The sequence below is a fragment of the Bison bison genome, unplaced genomic scaffold (assembly GCF_000754665.1).
Source record: "Bison bison bison isolate TAMUID 2011002044 unplaced genomic scaffold, Bison_UMD1.0 scf7180017864453, whole genome shotgun sequence".
NCBI classification, from domain to species: domain Eukaryota; kingdom Metazoa; phylum Chordata; class Mammalia; order Artiodactyla; family Bovidae; genus Bison; species Bison bison.
In genome coordinates, this window is record NW_011495015.1 from 718889 (window position 1) to 729216 (window position 10328).

The 10328-nt window shown below is 38.8% G+C and overlaps 1 protein-coding gene across 2 annotated transcripts in view; it reads right to left on the reverse strand.

Moving 5' to 3' along the window:
• The window catches only part of SLMO1 (slowmo homolog 1 (Drosophila)), a 73246-nt gene that overhangs the window by 52192 nt on the left and 10726 nt on the right, over positions 1-10328 (reverse strand). The window lies entirely within an intron of this gene.

Genomic DNA, 10328 nt, shown 5'->3' on the forward strand with positions numbered 1-10328 from the left:
CATTTGGAGGTGTTCCTTTCCCACTGTGATGGATATTCTTCACTAGGCTCTGATGTTTAATTGATCCTCAGATACAGTGATCATGAAGATCTGATTTACAGGGACTCCTCAATCTGCCATGCAGTCAGAATAGGAGGGCAGGAGGCCAGGGTTCCAGCTGCTGCCATCAGCATCTGGATCTTCCAAGATCCTATGCAGGAATATTATTGGGATCCAGTGACAAGTTCTCTAACCAGAGTCAGAACTATCCTGAACTCCAACACAACCAAGATATTCTCATATTTTATTAAAACAGAGTATACCTCTGTGACTCTTTACTTTCTGTGATATATGTTTCTATGTAATTAATTCCTCTTCCCAGCCCTTACATACAATTCCTGAACTAAGTCTCTCCCTTAAATAGCCTAAGTTCTGCTCTGTATTTCTGCTTCTGGGCACTTTAAATTCTATCCATTTCCCTTATGTTTTCTGGCATTGCAAAGACGGCTCATGACCAAGGGGTTTGGTATCCAAAACAATCATCAGTTTTCTCTCAAGAAGACACAACTAGGAAAAATCTAGGGACTTTATGATTTCTATGCACTATTGTGGCTAAACTTTTAGAAAAATATTTGATCACTACAAAGTAATGTAGTGGAAAAGACGCTGATGCTGGGAAAGACTAAAGGCAGGAGGAGAAGTGAATGACAGAGGATGAGATGGTTGGATAGTATCATCAACTCAATGGATGTGAGTTTGAGCAAACTCTGGGAGATAATGAAGGACAAGGAAGCCTGGCTTGCTGCAGTCAATGAGATCTCAAAGAGTCGGACACGACAGCAAATGAACAACAGCAATACTTTACAATACATGGTGATTAGGAATATTCTAAATGTTTGCTATCGTCATTCATAAAACTTGCACTTTTAGAGATTGATGTAATTCATTCTTTTATTGGTTGTCACATAGAGGATATTAATACTGTGTCTTTAGATTCCTTTACTTGGGGCACATTACCAGAAACAGCAGCACAGGTTATGACCACTGACTGAAAATATTATATCAGTTTCAACTTACAAAAATAATTAACATTGTTACAAATTAACAACAGTAACATCATTTAGGAGGAAACAATATCCAGACCAGCCTGTGAACAGTTTTCTGAAATGCATGATGCACAGCTGTCAAGATTAATAGACCTCTCCTGCCACCCTGTGGGCACACTATGCAACAAAGCTCTCCGTAAGTAATCTTAGGGTCCCTACCCCCTCAAACACAAGTAACATTTTTTTTTAATGTTTACTAAGCGCTATCTGCTGGGAAATTATCCTGTGAATATGTATTGGCAGGTATGTGCGTGTGTGTATATATCAATAATGTTCACTGTAGCATCTAAAATACAAATAAATTGGGAGCAGTCTAACTGATTCTTGGTTAGAAACTGTTACACTGTTCCCACAGAATATCAGGAAGCTGATTAAAGAACTGGGGTGGAACTATAGGTTTTTAACATACAAGAAGCATATGTTAATCAAAAAAGTAAAGTGTATAAACTACAATTTCATTCACATTAAACTATACTTTATATGCTTGTAAATATATGGAAACCATATAGACACATACACAGCACACCAAAAAAATCTCTAAGAAAATTATTTTTATAAGCATTGAGAATGAGAGACTCACTTTCACTCCCTATTTTGTATCCTCAACTTTGCTGAACTTATTTATTAGTTCTAGCAACCTTTAATGATTATGATTTTCTATTAATTATAATCCCATCATACGTGTATAGAGATAGCTTTACTTCTTCCTTTCCCATACAGATGCCTAATATTTCTTTTTCTTGTCTTCTTGATGTGGCTAGAACTTCCAGTACAATGTTAAATTGTAATGGTGAAAGTGGGCATTTTTGATTCTGTTCTTGATCTCAGAGGAAACAATTTCAGTCTCTTAACACTGAGTAAGACGTTAGCTGTGAGTTTTTCACAAGTGCCCTTTATTATGTTGAGAAAGTTACCTTCCCTAGTACTCCAAGTGATTTCTCTCATGAAACAGTGTTGGATTTTTGTCAAATGCCTTTGCTGTCAATTGAGAATATCATGTAATTTTAAAACATCATTCTATTAACCTATTCTATTAACCTAACATCTATTAACCTGATGTATTACATTGACTAATTTTCTTATGTTGAACCATCCTGACATTCTGAGATAAATCCCTCTTGGTCATGGTGTAGAATCCTTCAAATATGATACTAACTTTGGTTTGCCAGTATTTTGTTGAGAATTTATGCATGTATATTTGTGAAAGATATTGCATTATCTACAAATACAGTCAATTGGAAGTTGGGGCTTCAAATAAGAATGTTGGGGCAATCTACAGATTTAATTCAATTTCTGTTAAAGTATGATATTCTTCACAGAACTAGAATAAATAATCTTAAAATGTATATGGAACCATAAAAGACCCAGAATTGCTAAAGCAATCTTGAAGAAAAAGAAGAAAGCAGGAGGCATAACCCTCCCATACTTCAGACAATACTACAAAACTAGAGTAAGCAAAAAATGTGAGGATTTCCCTGACGGTCCAGTGGTTAAAAATCCATCTGCCAGTGCAGGGGAAGCAGGTTCAATCCCTGGCCTGGTAAGATGCCACATGCTGTGTGGCAACCAATCCCACACGCTCTAGAGCCTGTGCTCTGCAACAAGAGAAGCCACTGCAACTAAAAAAAGCCCATGAACAGTAATGAAGACCCAGCATAGTCAAAAATAAATTAATTTTAAATTTTATTTTTTAAAGTATGGTATTGGAACAAAAACAGGCACAGGAATCAATGGAACAGAATAGAGAGCCCAGGAAAAAAATCTCAGACGCCTGTGGTCAATCAGATGGCTGGATGGCATCACTGACTCGATGGACATGGGTTTGGGTGGACTCCGGGAGTTGGTGATGGACAGGGAGGCCTGGCGTGCTGTGATTCACGGGGTCACAAAGAGTCAGACATGACTGAGTGACTAAACTGAAATGAACTGAATGGTCAATCAGAAGGCAAGAATACAAAAAGAGGAAAAAGTCTCTCTTGCAAGTGGTATTGGGAAAGTTGGACAGCTGCAAGTAGATCAATGAAGTTAGAACACACCCTCACATCCATCACACACAAAAATAAACTCAGAATGGCCTAAAGACCTAAATATAAGACATGACACCATAAAAATCCTAGAAAAGAAGGTCTCCAAAACATTCTCTGACATAAATTGTACCCAAGTTTTCTTAGGTTAGTCTTCCAAGGCAATAGAAATAAAAACAAAAATAAACAAATGGGACCTAATCAAACTTAAAAACTTGCTCAAAGAAAACCATAAACAAAAGGAAAAGCAACCTTTAGAATGGGAGAAAATATTTGCAAATGATGCAACCAAAAAGGGCTTAATTTCCAAAATATACAAACAGCTCATAAAACTCAACAACAAAAAAAGCAAATGACCATATCCAAAAATGATCAGAAGACCTAGACAGACATGTCTTCAAACAAGAAATACAGATGGCCAATATGCACATGAAAAGATGCTCAACATCGCTAATTATTAGAGAAATGTAAATCAAAACTATAATAAGATACCACCTCAGAATGGTCAGTAAAAAGTCTACAAGTAAATGCTGGAGAGGGTGTAGAGAAGAGGGAACCCTTGTACACTGTTGATGTGAATGTAAGTTGGTGCAGTCACTATGGAAAACAGTATAGAAGTTTCTCAGAAGACTACAAATAGAATTACCATACAATTCAGCAATCCCACTCCTGAGCACGTATCTGGTTGTTGTTTAGTCACAAAGTCATGGCCGACTCTTTTGCAACCCCATGCAGTATAGCCCGCCAGGCTCCTCTGTGCATGGGATTTCCCAGGCAAGAACACTGAAATGGGTTGCCATTTCCTTCTCCAGAGGATATTCTTGACCCAGGGATCAAATCTGTTTCTCCTGCATTGGCAGGCAGACTCTTTACCTCTGAGCCACCTGGGAAGCCTGGGCATATATCTGGACAAAACTGTAATTTAAAAAGATACATGAACCCCTGTGTTTATAGCAGCACTGTTCACAACAGCCAAGACATAGAAACAACCTAAATGTCAACCTAAATGTCCATCAACAGATGAATGGATAAAGAAGATGTGGTACATATACACAATGGGATACTACTCAGCCATAAAAAGAATGAAATAATTCCATGTGCAACAACCCAGATCCAACAAGAGGTTATTATACAGAAAGAAAAGACAAATACCATATAATATCACTTAGATGTAGAATCTAAAATATGACACAAGTGAACCCATCTATGAAACAGAAAAAGAATCATGGACATAAAGAACAGATTGGTGGTTGCCAAGGGGGAGGGGGTTGAGGAAGAAGAGGAGTGGGAAGTTGGGATTAGCAGATGTAAGCTTTTTATGTAGGATGAATAAAGAAGGTCCTGCTATATACCAAACAGAACTATACTCAATCTACTATATAGCACACAGAACTATATTCAATATCCTATGATAAACCATAATGGAAAAGAATATATACATATATATGCCTGAATCACTTTGCTGTATAGTAACTAAGACATTCTAAATGAAGTACAATAAAAAAAATACTACTAAAAAAATTGGTAATGGAAGCTTAAGATGATTCAAAGAAAGGGAAAGCTATCCCATGCTCCTGGATTGGAATAATAAATACTGGTAAAAGGGCCATATTACCCAAAGCAATTTACAGATTTAATGCAATCCCTATCAAATTACCCATGACATTCTTCACAGAACTAGAACAAATAATCCTTAAATTTATATGGAACCATAACAGATCCAGAATAGCTAAAGCAATCCAGAAGAAAAAGAACAAAACAGGAGGTATAACCCTCCCAGACATGAGACAATACCACAAAGCTACAGAAATTGAAATAGTGTGGTACTGGCAAAAACAGACCTATGGATTAATGGAACAGAATAGAGAGCCTAGAAATAAACCCACATACCTATGGTTAATTAATTTTGGACAAAGGAGACCAGAATATTCAATGGGAAAAAGTCTCTTCAGCAAGTGGTGCTGGGAAAGTTGGACAGTCACATGCAAGTCAATGAAGTTAGAACACACCACACACAAACTCAAAATGGCTTAAAGACTTAAATATAAGACATGACAACATAAAACATCTGAAAGAGAACATAGGCAAAACATTCTCTGACATAAATTAACTAATGTTTCCTTAGGTCTCTAAGGCAATAGAAATAAAAGAAAAAGTGAACAAATGAGATCTAATCAAATGTAAAAACTCTTGCACAGCAAAGGAAACCATAAACAAAATGAAAAAATAATCTATGGACTGGCAGAAAATATTTGCAAATGATGCAAATTTCTTAACAAGGAAACCTTAACAAGGGTTTAATTTCCAAAACATACAAACAGTTCATACAATTCAATAACACAAAAACAAACAACCCAATAAAAAAAAATGAGCAGAAGGAGGGCGTTTAGGGGAGAATGGATACATGTATATGTATGGCTGAGTCCCTTTGCACTCCACCTAAAACTATAAAACATTGTTAACTGGCTAACAAAATTGTTAACTGACTGTGCATGCTCAGTTGCTTCAGCAACTCTTTGACCGTACGGACCATAGCCCGCCAGGCTCCTCTATCCATGGGGTTTCCAGGCAAGAATACTGGAGTGGGTTGCCCCCGCTCCTCCAAGGGATCTTCCCAACCCAGGGATTGACCCCACATCTCTGGTATAAAAGGCAGATTCTCTACCACTGAGCCACCAGGGAAGCCCCTAACTGACTATAGTTCAATACAAAAATAAAAAGTTGTTTTTAAAAATATGAGCACAAGATGTAAATAGATATTTCTCCAAAGAAGACACACAGCAGATGGCCAATAGGCACATGAAAAGACTCTCATCATCACTAATTATTATAAAAATGCAAATCAAAAGAACAATGACGAAACCACCTCACACTGGTCATAATGGTCATCAAAAAGTCTACAGGAATTTCCTGGCAGTCCAGAGGTTAAGAATCTGCCTGCCAATGCAGAGGACATGGGTTTGATCTCTGGTCTGGGAAGACTCCATATGCTGTGGGACAACTAAGTCAGTGTGCCCCAACTACGGAAGTCAGCACATGCCCTAGAGTCTACAGTCTACAAAAGAAGCCAAAGCAATAAGAAACCCATGCACCAAGACTAGATTGTAGTCCCTGTTCAATGCAACTAAAGAAAGCCTGCAAAAAAAAAAAAAAAGCCTGCATGCAGCAACCCAATGCAGCCAAAAACAAATAGTTTTTTTTTTTTTTTTAACTTTACAAAATAAATAGTTTTAAAGTCTACAAATAATAAATGCTAGAGAGGCTGTGGGGAAAAGCAAACTCTCTTATACTGTTGGTAGGAAAGTAAATTGGTCCAGCCACTATGGAGAGCAGTGTGGAGGTTCCTCAAAAAACTAAAAATAAACACAATAATAGTTGGGGACTTTAATACCCCACTTTCATCAGTGGACAGATCATCCAGACAGAAAATTAGTAGTGAAACATGGGCCTTAAATGACACTTTAGACCAGATGAACTTCACTGATATTTAGAGAGCATTCCATCCAAAAGCAGCAGACTACACATTCTTCTCAAGTGCACACAGAACATTCTCCAGGATAGATCACATGCTGGGCCAAAAGGCATGCCTTGATAAATTTAAGAAAAGTGAAATCATATCAAGCATCTTTTCTTATTACAACACTATGATATTAGAAATAAACTAAACACTATTATACCAGAAATAAGGAGAACAAGAAGGAGCAGGTGGACATGGAGAACATCTCTCTCCACGGATACATCAAGAATACACCATCAGACAGAGAACTGCATGCACAATGCCAGCTGAGCGCATAGAGGAGTACCTGATGAGTGGAAAAGAATATATTGAACCACGAAAAATTTGGTAGAATGAAGGAACTAGGGGGAAAAACAAGAGTGTTAGTAGGACTGGACCTGCCCTCGGCAGGGGGTCCGATCCCCACATGGGGGCAACTGTCTGAGTCAGAGGAGAAACATTTAAGTCTAACAGTGAAACAGCTGATCTGTGGCAGCCTAAATGGAATGAGAATCAGACAGTTCTTGCCACATCCATACATACCCCAGAGAGGGATGTAGGTCCCTTAGAGGTACAGAGACTGGGAGCTGGAGTTTGGGGATTGTGGAGCAATCCCAGGGCGAGGGCTGCTGTTTGACTGCGGAGAGATGGATTGAGGGGATGTGAGGGAGGAGATTGTGGAAGGAGATGCCTGTGAAGGGAGGCCGGGCAGCCATGGAAGCAAGGCGGTGGAGCCATCACCATAGCCTTTCAGTTCCCACATGCCACAATCAGCAGCTGAACAATAGAGAGGCTGGCCCATTAAACCCCTGAGGCACTGAAGTACAGAGTAGACTCCAGTCAGGGGGGCCCCTCTATGTGCCTGACGCCCTGAACAACAGAGAAGGACCCCAGGCAACGGAGTCCTCTAAGTGTGTCAATGGGCGGAGCTACAGAGAAAGACTGGCCAAAGAGGCCTTCTGATCCCCAGCTACAAGAGGCTCCAAAAAAGACTCTCATAACTCCTGTGGTGGAGGCAATCCATGCCCCTGCACACTTGGCACTGCCAGGGTCCCTGAAAACCAAGCAGCTGTGCCACCTTCATGCTCAACTCTCACTGGGGCAGAGCTGCCACAGGCAAAAAAAAGTCTTGCATCTCTGCACACAGGGTCACTTTGGTAGTGTCCGACTCTTTGCCACCCTGCAGACTGTGGCCTGTCAGGCTTCTCAATCACGGAGGTGGGCTCTCCAGGCAAGAATACTGGAACCTATTGGCCAATACTGGTTGCCATACCCTTCTGGAGCACTATATTTCCTGCTGCCCTAACCGCCAACTCCCCTGAGTACCTCGTGCTGCCAGAACCCCTGCAACCCAAGCAGCTGCACCACTGCCACACCTGGCCTTCACAGGTGCAAACCCAAGTCCTCCAGGGCAGCCTCAGGAGCAAACCCCAGTGGATGACCCACATGCAGAGGTGAAAATAAAACCACAATTGAAACCCAGGGGCAGTGTGGCTAAGGAAGAAGACCCAAAACCTTCCCACCAGCTGTACAAGCTGCAGATCAAATCCACAGGATCAACTAGGCCAATTCTGTATCTATGGAATATATAAAAAGTCATTGAGAGCTACCACACAAAAAAAGCACTAGTTCTGATAGCTGTGGACACTGGAGGCAAGAACACACAGGAGTAGGACCAGATTAGAATCTGAGCTGTCCCCATAGCAACTCCAGAGATCAGCACAGTGTTGGAGGGCATCCTAGGGTGGTGAAGTGGACTATGACTCCAAGCAAGGGAAAGGACTCTGACAGCAGTGACTCAAGAAAAACATTTATTATTCTTATGTTTCAACTTGCTCTGTAGATTCTTTTGGATGTTCCCCCCCTCTGTTAAATTGTCAATTTTATTGGCACTATGAAATCTAATTAAACTTTTGAGCTTCTTTTTTTTTCTCAGTCACATTTTTTATTGCCGTTCTGTGGAGCTTTCCTTTTTTTTCTTTTCTCTTTTCTTAATTTTAATTTTTTAAACCTATTATTTTTTCTACATTTATTCCTTTGTTTGCTTTTCCTACTGTTCTTTTCCACTTGCAGTTAATCTTTAATGTATTTAAATCTTCTTTATCTACCTCTATTTAACTTTGCATATCTATTCAGTCACACTTTTTATTGTTGCTATAAACCTCTGCCTCTACATTGGGCTTTTGCAGTTCTGTGGAGTTTTCCTTTTTTCTTTCTTCTTCCAGTTTTTTTTTTTTTTTCCTTTTCTCTTTTTTGTTATTTTAATTTTTAATTTTTTTAAACCTATTATATTTTTTCTACATTTATTCCTTTGCCTTTCCTACTGTTCTTTTCCCCTTGCAGTTAATCTTTAATATATATAAATCTTCTTTATCTACCTCTGTTTAACTTTGCATATCTATTCTTTTTTTTCTTTCTTTCCTTTCCTCTCAACACATCTGTTGGTTTTGTTTTCATTGCTTTATTCCCCACATGGCACTTTGATTTAGTTTTGTTTTCCAGTTTGGCTTTAGTTTTGTTCTTAACTGGTAAATATAATTTTTGATTCCCTTTGTTTGCTGGGTCAATGTACTGTACTTTATTTTTGTTGGACTGTTTTCACTTTGCTCATGGATGTATATGTATATGTGTATATTCCATTATTTTCATTATTATTTGCCTAATTTTGTAACAGCCATTTGTCTGGGATTCATCTTTGGTTTCTCATTTTTGGATATTTTTTTAATCTCACTTAATGCCATAACCACTTGTGGAATTTTCGTTTCTGACCAGAGATCAAGCCTTGAGCCTTTGGAGTGGGAGTACTGACTCCAAGACCCTAGACTACCAGAGAACTAATCCTAGGGAGTATCAAATAGAACTCACACAAAGGAAACCACCGTGAATACGAGTCCTGGCATCACCCAACCACCAGTAGCACCCTGTGCAGGATGCCTCATCTAAACAGCAAACAAACCAAAAATACAAATCCAATCATCAGCAGACAGGATTACCACCTCACTCAGAGGAAAAACAAACAAAAACTCAGCACAAATCTCACCCTATAAGAAGCTTACACAAACCATTGGACTGACCTTAGAAGGGCAGAAACCAAAAGGAAGAAAGAATTCAACCCTGAAGCCTGGGAAAAGGAGACCTCAAACACAGTAAATTAGAAAAAAATAATGAAAAGGCAGAGAAATACTACACAAATGAAGGAACAAACTAGAAACACAGAAGTCCAAATAAATGAAGAGGAAATAGGCAAACTACCTGAAAAAGAATTCAGAATAATAATAGTAAAGATGATCAAAAACCTTGAAAACAAAATGGAGAAAATGCAAGAAATCAATTAGCAAAGACCTAGAAGAATTAAAGAATAAACATACAGAGACAAATAACACAATTACTGAAATTAAAAATACTCTAGAATGAATCAATAGCAGAATATCTGAAGCAGAAGAACAAATCAGTGAGCTGGAAGATAAAATGGTGGAAATAACTTCTGAAGAGTGGAATAAAGTAAAAAGAATGAAAAGAACTGAGGACAGTCTCAGAGACCTCTGGGACAATATCAAACGCACCAACATTTGAATTATAGGGATCTTGGAATGAAAGTTATGACCAACCTAGATAGCATATTGAAAAGCAGAGACATTACTTTGCCAACAAAGGTCTGTCTAGTCAAGACTATGGTTTTTCCAGTGGTCATGTATGGATGTGAGACTTGGACTGTGAAGAAAG